The sequence below is a fragment of the Bos indicus x Bos taurus genome, chromosome 3 (assembly GCF_003369695.1).
Source record: "Bos indicus x Bos taurus breed Angus x Brahman F1 hybrid chromosome 3, Bos_hybrid_MaternalHap_v2.0, whole genome shotgun sequence".
In the NCBI taxonomy this organism is placed as follows: domain Eukaryota; kingdom Metazoa; phylum Chordata; class Mammalia; order Artiodactyla; family Bovidae; genus Bos; species Bos indicus x Bos taurus.
The window spans coordinates 86,984,619-86,992,954 of NC_040078.1; the positions used below are offsets into that span (position 1 = coordinate 86,984,619).

General features: G+C 45.5%; 1 long non-coding RNA gene across 1 annotated transcript; it reads right to left on the reverse strand.

Annotated features, from left to right (window-relative positions):
* Window positions 1-4,677: 4,677 nt before the first annotated feature.
* On the reverse strand, window positions 4,678-7,783 carry LOC113890511. Its single transcript, XR_003510511.1, has 2 exons — window positions 7,743-7,783; window positions 4,678-4,795 (listed from the first exon to the last, which is right to left on the reverse strand). It is a non-coding gene; the product is annotated as an uncharacterized LOC113890511 (long non-coding RNA).
* Between the last annotated feature and the right edge of the window lie 553 nt (window positions 7,784-8,336).

Genomic DNA, 8,336 nt, shown 5'->3' on the forward strand with positions numbered 1-8,336 from the left:
TTTCAAAGCTGGCACTACTGTTCCAGCCATTCATTCAGTTCCTACTATTTGTTATTTTGGTGGTGGTGGTATGCTGGGCTTCCCTGGTGGGTCATCAGTAAAGAATCCACCTGAAATTCAAGAAATGTGGGTTCAATCCCTGGGTCGGGAAGATCCCCTGGAGAAGGAAGTGGCAACCCACTCCAGACAGAGGAGGCTGGCAGGTGACACTCCATGGGGTCTCAAAGAGTTGGACCCAACCTAAGGACTAAACAACAACAAAAGTGTGTTGTTCACTGGTTGGTCTGATAGCAACTTTGACTTCAAAGCTCTTTTGGTAAATACAGATAAATGACCTGCCCCTCTTTAATTCTGGTTAGTGGCTCCACTCACTTCTTTAAGGGGTTCATTTTTCAGAAACTTCTCTTGACAATTTTGGACGTGAAGGATACAAAGATGAATGAGACTTGATCTTAGCCTACTAGCACTCAACCTCTATCATTCAGTGTTCAAGAAATAGAAGCCATTCTAGGTATTTCAAGCACAGAGGATTTCAATGTGGGGATTAGAGGCTCATAGGATCATTGCAAGGGCTGGAGGAGGGGACTGTAGGCTCCAGGGTAACTTCCAGAGAGACCTTCGACGTCTGCTCCATCAGAAAGGTGAACATCAGGAAGACTCAAATTCAATCTTGAATTCTAGTTTCTAGAATCTGTAACAAATCCCGTATTTTTATCTAGGGAATCAGATAAAAGCTTCAGGAAGCTGTTATTGCTACTGTTAAAACTGACTCTTGAAAATCATAAAACTGTTGATGAGTTATTAGAATACAATGCAGAAAAGCTTCATGTCACCACAACCGTGCTTGCCAGCTGAAAATGTCTAAAAGAGCAGAACTTCCTTTGTTTCACTTTAACTTTTCAAATCTCATTCATGTGCATCTACTGGCAGAACTGAATTTGCATTCAGAACCCTATCTACAAGGAAGTCTGGAAATGGCCTTTTATTATGGAAGATGAGAACTGGGACTGGGAGAATCATTAGCAGTGTTCCCCATGGGCTCAAGAATGTATACACGCACTACAGCGTTAGAGGAAGCATGTTATACAATCACAAAGAAGAGAGAAATCAGGTCTACTTGGGGTTCAGGGAAAGTAGCAGAGAAAAGAGTCCTCCTGCTGAGTCTTGAAGAATATCCTGTAGAAGTTAACTTAGGAGCAGGAAAAACAGGAATATTGAGAGGATACTGCAACACGGTAGACAAGACAAGGTTAGAACCTAAATTAGGATTATGGATGTTGGGCTGGAGAAGAGAGGGTTTGAAATATGTCAGGAAGTTGAAAATCAATAGGGCTTGATTGAGCTGAAATAATTGGGAACAATTATTGCGTGTATACTATGTGCCAGGCTCTATTCTATACATTTTGCATGTATGAACCCATTCAATCCCTACAAAGCCCTATGAAATAGATTCAATTATCCATCCACAGAAGAGAAAACTGACGGACAGCTGGCAAATGTTACAGCCTGTTGTAGTTGTCTAGTTTTAGAAAACGAATACTCAACAAATTTACTATGAAACTCCTTTGCTTTTAGACATAAAGTCCGCCTTCCTGTACTTTATTAATCTGCATTTTACTTCTTAATTCTGGTTTGGACCCTGAATCAGGAGTTATTTTAGCCTGGATGTTCATGGATGAATTTCTGCAAGTCTAATGAACCCTGAAATTGTAATCAAAATTTTTCAGCATTTGTGTCTTGTTTTTCTGGGAAGTGGTGACAAGACTTATCAAATGGGTTATCAGAGATTCTCAAATGGGTTTTTGACCCCAAAATACATTTAAGAACTTTGCTTTAGAGCTGCTGCTGCTGCTGCTAAGTCGCTTCAGTCGTGTCCGACTCTATGCGACCCCATAGACGGCAGCCCACCAGGCTCCCCCGTCCCTGGGATTCTCCAGGCAAGAACACTGGAGTGGGTTGCCATTTCCTTCTCCAATGCATGAAAGTGAAAAGTGAAAGTGAAATCGCTCAGTCGTGCCCGACTCATAGCGACCCCACGGACTGCAGCCCACCGGGCTCCTCCGTCCATCAGCAGCATCCGCATCTCCAGGGCACTTGTTAGGAAATGTGTATTCCCAGGCCCACCCAAGACCTAGTAAGCCAGAAACTTTGAGCGTGGGGCCCAGAAATCTGTTAATGAGTCTTTCAGGTGCTTCTGATATATGCTTAAGTTTGGGAAACACTGCCTTAACACAGGCATAAACTTGAGTGATACGGCATTAGACACGGTTCACTGGCCTAAGTGGGATTTTGACAGTGCATACGATCAAAGAAGATAGAGGAAAATCTTAGAAGCCTGAGATCCTTTTTGGATTCTCTCAGGAAGGAAACACTGAGGCATAGCTTTGAATTCTGCCAATATTTTGACAAGGCATTCCCTGCGGGCTTCTGCGGCTCTCAGAGCAGGCATTTCTGGGAGCTACTGGACTCAGGACTTGCAGCTGAGAAGATGCACAGCATGGACCTGTGCACCAGTCCCACAGCGCCTGGGCTGCCATCCTCTCCCCTCCCCCATACAGTTACTCCTAGCGCTGCAGATTAGGTATCTTGTTTCATCCAAGGTAACACAGACCTCTAAGGACATTTCAGTAGAGGATAACCTGTCCAGCCTCCTGGAGCATCTGGTATCGTCTGACACCCTGCTCCACCGGGAGGTGCCAGGACCTCTGGACCACACCTTGCCCAGTTGACACAACAGCTGTGTGGCCTGTGCGGGATTGCTGCCTGCAATGCCAGTCTCCTTTTACATCTTCTGGGAAACATGAAAATGTCCAGAAACAACCTGCAGTGCCAGCTGATGGGAATGGCAAGGAGGCTTGCAGCCTGCTCCCCTGAGGCCTCTCTCCTGCAGAATCCCAGGCCTGGCTCTTCCTTTCTGCTAAGTCACAAAGCTAGAAAGCTTTTAGGGTAGGGAGAGAGCAAGCGCCTGCTGGTTGGCTTGGAAAGGTTCTGGGAATTCATTATGATCTAAACAACTATTCCAGTTATTCAAGTGACTCAGCCCCTGAAAGCTGGATCTTCCTGTGTCCACAGGGCTGGGTGTTGCTGACTCAGTGCTGAAGAGGGCACCTTGTCAGCCCTCCTGGGCTCCCCACCTCCAACCTCCTCCCTGTCATTCCCAGAGGACACCAGAGGGAAGCAGACAGTGGAGCTGAGCTTCGAGGCGTGTTCAGTTTCATTTCTAAGAAGGTAGCCAACCTCCTCCCATTACAGCTCTCACCACACACATCTGTCAGTCTTTGGGGCATTTTGGAGGGGAAGTATTAAGAAACAGTCACTCAGACATCATACATGCACATATGCATTTAGCATATGTTCATCCAGCACCTACTATGTGTCTGGTTGATTCCTAAGGGCTGAGATTCAGAGAGACATGGCTGTATCTGCACATACTGTTCAGGGGTCTGGTGGGGGAAAATGCATTCACAGACATTTAGGAAGTAATGGGGAAAGCACTGTGGCTGAGCCAGAGAAAGAGCTTTGAGAACCCTGAGCAATGAGTGGCAACCATCTCTAGGTGTCTGGAATTCCTCTTTAACATGCAACAAAATTCAGTGTGGGTGGGAATTCCTTTTGTCTCTGGGAGCCAGAGAGAGAAGAAAATGCCAGGAACCAAAATGGTACAAAAGAAGGACTTTCTGGAAGTAGGGAGGCTGAAGAAGGAGACAAAAGGGTGGGGAGACTAAAGTGTTAAGTTTTACAGTTTTGCCAAAGGGTCTTTTCTTGACTTGAACCTGTTTCACTCTATCTGCTAGGCAGGATGGTGAAATTTCCCTGAAATAGTAAGTAAACTTCTTGAACTTTTCTCGTTTGAGGAATAAAAAGAGAAGGAGAATAGAAAGATCCCATGCTGCTGTACAGAAATGAAAGAAAAACCACACATACTAATGTGGGCATCTAATGTGTATCAAAACTTTGTGTCTATAGTATACCTCACTGAATACTAACAGAACATGCACACACACACACACACACACACACACATGGTAGATTTTGTTACACAAAGGGGTAAAGCAGATACCTGGGCTGAGATTAGGACCTGTGTTCCTGCCACTTACAAACTAACCTTGAGTGTAGGTATATAATGTAAAGTGAAAGTGTTAGTCACTCAGTCACATCTGACTCTGTGACTCCATGGACTGTAGCCTGCCAGGTTCCTCTATTCATGGAATTCTCCAGGCAAGAATACTGGAGTAGGTAGCCATTCCCTTCTTCAGGGGAACTTCCCGACCCAGGAATCAAACCCAGGTCTCTTGCATTGCAGGCAGATTCTTTACCATCTTAACTGCCAGGGAAGCCCAGAATATAACATAATGTTAAAAAATACTCATATCCCCATTTTACAGATGGGGAAACTGAGATACAGGGAAATTAACTAAGTTCTCCAGGGTCATACTAGTAGTGAGTAAAGTAACAGGACTTCAGACCCAAATCTGTCTGAATTCAGAGCGTGGACCCTTTCATCACACCACCCTGCTTTTTTTTTTTTTTTTCTTCTTCATTTTTGAGACCAGATTTCATCTCTCTATAGTATCTACTGTCTGAACTTCTGTAAAAATGGAACCTGATGTCATATCCTCCAGGATTATGATTATCTACTATAATGTTAGAATTAAAAAGTCATAACTCCAAGCATGCTTTCTTATTCATTCATTTAATACATTTATACTGAATCTACTTTTCCCAGACACAAGGTCCTGAGGGTGGAGCAATGAAAAAGGCAGCCATTTTCTTCTCATGGAGTTTTCAGGGTAGCCTGAGAGGAAAGCAGGGAATTAAATATATAATTCTTATATAAGAATTACACAACAATCAGTTTATTACAATGGCAGTAAATACTATAATAACGATAGCTAACACCTCAATTAAACTTACTTTGTGCCAGGGATTATTCTGAGTACCATATATTCATACAGTTTTACTCATTTATTTCTTACATGCCAGTGAGGGAAGTGAAGAAATCAGTGAAGGCTTCCTGAAGGAAGTGTCAGCTTATTCTAGAAACAGGAAGAGTTAATTTTGTTGAGGAGGGGAAGAAAGATCAGGAGTTTTGAGTCTAGGGTGGTGCGGTCCATGTATTCACTAGCCACATGAAGCTTTAGAGTACTTAAAATGAGGCTAGGCTGAATTGAGGTGTGATATGAGTGTAAAATACATTCTGGGTTTCAAAGACAGTATAGGAAAAAATAAAGTAAAATATCTCATTGATTTTTGTATTGATTACATGTTGACAAGATGCTATTTTGGCTATAATGGGTTAAATCAAATCTATTAGTAGAACTAATTTTGCCTATTTCTTTTTACTTTTGTTTTAATGTGGCCACCAGAAAATTTTAAATAGCATGTGCAGCTGATATTCTATTTTGATTGGACAGTGCTGCTGTAGAAGCCTGGGGCGTGTCAGGGAGCAGGGGCATCAGGGAAACTAGAGCCTGGAGGAGGCATGGAGAATGATGGGAAAAGAGAAAGAAGGATGCTGAGGCAAATGTAAACAGCTTACCGTCTGTCCTGCAGGTTAGAAAAAGTAATTACAACCTGTATTAACTATCTGAGATGGATGGCCTGACTAACCTACTGAAAATTGTCTCTCAGAACCAGCTCCAGCTGTGAGCCAGATTAACACTATTCTTAAACTTGGTATTGTAGATGGAAGAGGCAAGAACAGGACAAAAACATAAAGAAAAATGGAGGGACATTTTAGGGTAAAAGTCAAACCCTATGAATGGTTGCTCCACCCCAGCCCTATAACACCTTCCTGCCTGCCCCTTACCTCTCTGTCCTCAATCTCCTGCTCAGCTCTTTCCATACCCTGCCCCACTCAGTTACACTCACCTCTCCGTGGGGCCTCGGATATGCTAGGCATGCTCCTACCTCAGGACTTTTGCTCCAGCTGTTCCCCTTACCTGAAAACTCTCCTCTCTGGTATCACATGGTTGCCTACCTTAACTCTTGGTTCAAATGTCACCTTCCCAACAAGGCCTACCTTGACCATCTTGTTTAAAATTGTACTCAGTGGCACCCCCTTACCTTACTTGGTTTTTTCCCCCATAGGATTTATAATTTATTTCTAGCATACTATTTTCCTAAGTTTATTGTTAATCTGCCTACTAGAAAGCATTCTCCCTAAGACATTGACCCCAGTTTTATTTCCCTTATGATCCCCAATCCCCAGCTGATAGGAGTAAGTGTCAGTGGCACTGATCAGTGCGCTACTGGTCATTAAATAGGAATCCTCCATGCACTCTCCTCTCCTGAAGAAAAGGACTTTTTTCTCCCTTTCCTGGAGGTGGACTTGATTAACATTGCTTTCCACTCAGCTTTTACTCCTCAGGGTTCTGCCCTGTTCTGGATCCCAGTTCTACCCGCGAAAGGGTAGAGAAACGGCTGCTGCTACCAGATAGCTTCGGGGGCTGGGAGCTGGGATTCCTGGTACCCTCCGGGCTTTGCCCAAGCGCAGATCAGGGGTTCCGGACTCTCTGAGAGGCTGAACAAGGTACTTGGTGGATCAAGGAGGAAAAGGAGGGAGACAGTTGTCCCATACTGGGCAGTGGTTTTCAAGCCTGGGTACGGGGACCAGATATATCAACATCACCTGGGAACTTAAAAGAAACACAGAGCCTATGGCTCCAACCTAAACCCACCAGTCAGAAACAGGAGGGTGGGGTGGAGCGTCATCGACTTAACTAAATCGTTCAATTAAATAAATGAACAAAGCCTCATTCTGATTCTGATGCACTCAAGTGTGAGAAGCCTCAGGCTAGGGGAAAGGAGGCACTCAGAGCTTTGAAGGCAGGGAGGGACTTTAAAAAGTCAGGCCAGAGGACAGGTCCCCCGCGGGCAGGCTAGCTCAGGGTGGGTTCCCTGCGCCGGAGGCAGCGCGGGGTGGTCTGACCTGGGAAGTTAAAGGACAGTGTTGTTCGCAGGTCCTCCACCCCCACCCCAGGAAAGTCCCGCGGCGCGGCCGTGACCTTCTGACGGCCACGGCCCTCTCCAGGCTGGGCTGTCTGGAGCCCTGGGCGCAGGCGCTGCACTCGGGGTGCGCTCTCTTCACCGCAGCCAGGCCACCGCCCCTCCCTCTGGGGTCCCCCCCCCCGCTCCCCCGCCGAGTCCTTGGGCTTCAGCCAGCAGAGTCCCTCCCTCTGCCCCCCGGCTGCCAGCCGCCTCAGGCCCCTCTGGCTGTCTTCTCTATCTTTGATGGAGCTCTGTCTCAATTTTTCTCTCTTCCTGCCCGATGTGTTCTCCTTGCCTCTCTTTATTTTTCATTCTCATACTTTTTTTTTTTTTTTTAAAACAGTTACTAAGCTCCCATGATGTGCCCTGGGTGGTCCTAGGCTCTGGGCAGTGAGCACTGAAAACAAGCAAACCTATGGGCAGGGAGCTTACTGGGTCTTGAATCCATCTCTCCCCACCTTCCTCTGCTGCCTCTGCACCCCAGATCTCCCCTGCCTTCTCAGCACTGGCTGTTCTTCCCTCTACCTCTCCTGGTCACATCTAAAGGAACTTTTCTTTGGGTCCCATGGTAGGAAAAAAAAGCCTACTTCTGTCTGTTATAAAGTTGCAGTTAAAATGGCAATCTTACCTTCAAGGACACTAGTTTCAAATGTTAGCCGCTATGGACACCTCAACCAAAATTAGTTTATTAGTTTAATTCAGACAGTCAGGTCCTATGAGGTCACCTAGTATCTACCTATTAATACACTGACCTTTGTGCTGCTGCTGCTGCTGCTAAGTCGCTTCAGTGGTGTCCAACTTTGTGCGACCCCATAGACGGCAGCCCACCAGGCTCTGCCATCCCTGGGCTTCTGCAGGCAAGAACACCGGCGTGGGTTGCCATTTCCTTCTCCAGTGCATGAAAGTGAAAAGTGAAAGTGAAGTCGCTCAGTCGTCCAACCTTTGTGCTAGACAGTCATTCGAGAAAATGCATGCGTGCATCCAACGATGTATTGAAGACTTAGTCTTCGCTGGAGATTGTTCAGAAGGAGCTCTGTCCAATAGATGGTGTGCTTCACAGCGCTCTGAAAAAATTAAAACAATGATGCAGAGTGACCAAACAATGCCGCATTTAACCCTTTCAACCTCTCTTCTAGGTGAATAAGACTGTATAATAATTTGATAGATATGGAAACTGAGGCTGAGAGACCATGCACCTTGTCCAAGTACCTATAACTGAAAAGCTGCATGACCAAGATTTAACCCCCTGTATGACTGACTCCCGAGTTGGTTCCCATTAACCTTCAAGGCCAGCTTGGAGGGAAGGGTACCACAAAGAAGATGGAGGTGAGGAAGGAGGAGTGGAA